This window comes from Propithecus coquereli, unplaced genomic scaffold (genome assembly GCF_000956105.1).
Source record: "Propithecus coquereli isolate 6110/MARCELLA unplaced genomic scaffold, Pcoq_1.0 Scaffold177, whole genome shotgun sequence".
NCBI classification, from domain to species: Eukaryota; Metazoa; Chordata; class Mammalia; order Primates; family Indriidae; genus Propithecus; species Propithecus coquereli.
Window position 1 is genome coordinate 4,522,256 of NW_012142412.1, and position 1,246 is coordinate 4,523,501.

General features: G+C 37.3%; 1 protein-coding gene across 1 annotated transcript in view; it reads right to left on the reverse strand.

Annotated features, from left to right (window-relative positions):
* The window catches only part of PARD3 (par-3 family cell polarity regulator), a 714,541-nt gene that overhangs the window by 150,151 nt on the left and 563,144 nt on the right, over positions 1-1,246 (reverse strand). The gene's annotated exons all lie outside the window — the stretch shown is intronic.

Genomic DNA, 1,246 nt, shown 5'->3' on the forward strand with positions numbered 1-1,246 from the left:
AAAAAATAAATAAATAATACTTGGCCATGCCTGTAATCCTAACACTCTGGGAAGCCAGGGTGGGAGGATTGCTTGAACTTAGGAGTTCGAGACCAGCCTGAGCAAGAGCAAGACGCCATCACTACCCTTTTCCTTTTGATCTCAAGACCACTTTTGATCCATTTAGATTCCATTTAGATTCCATTTAGATAGCATTCTCAAAATGACCAAAGTCATTAGAGATGGTGAACGGATTAGTGGTTGTCAGGATTAGCTATCGTGGGAGCACAGGGGTGGGAGGAAGGTCTTTGTGATGGAATAGCTGTGCATCTCGACTGCAGTCGTGGTTACATCAATCCACACATGAGATAAGATGGCACAGAACTGTATACACACCTGTACCAATGCCAATTTCCTGGTTTTGATATACTATGGTTATATAAGTTCAAACCATTGGGGGAAACTAGATGAAAGGTACCCACGACTTCTCTGTACTAGCTTTGCAACTTCTTGTGACTCAAATTATTTCCAAATAAAGTTTTAAAAAAGAATTTTAAAAATTGACACATAGCATTATAAGCAAAATTTGCATTTTTCTCCCTTATTTCTTACACCTGGTATATCACTCCAGTCTTGTTTTCCAAATTTTGTATCCAGAGGGTCAAATTTCTCTAATTTTTCTTCTTTCCCAGCTATAAAATAGAAAGACGTAAATTCGCCTGCCTCACCTAGCTCACTGTTTCTCAACAGGGTCCAGTAACATTTGAGAAGGGGCTGTTCATTGTGCTAGAAGGACTTCTAGCACAATTGGTCCAAGCCACATGTGATCAAGAAGTATTCTCCAGCCACTGGGGTGATCAAAAATGCTTCTCATGTTCCCAAAAACTCCCTAGGAGGAAGTTATTTCCTGAGTTGAGAACCAATGACTTTCTTAGCTCCTAAGAGAATATTGGAAAGTTAGAAAATTTTTAACAATTAGAATTTAGAATTGTCCTAGATTCTAATAAGTTCCACAGATAGAATACCCACAAGAGAACTAGCAACTCAAATTCTAATGTTAGATTTTCTATTATACTCCATTTATCCATTTAAGAGCAATTATAACAGTCGAGGATGCTATTATAAAAGCTAGTTACCACTAAATACTAGATACCCATGGTGGAAAATTTATATAAGTTGAGGGATAATTCTATTCTTTGTACCATACAGTCTTTTTGACTCTGGATTCAGGCAGGAGGAAAAAAAAAAAAAAAAAACCTAGCAGAAA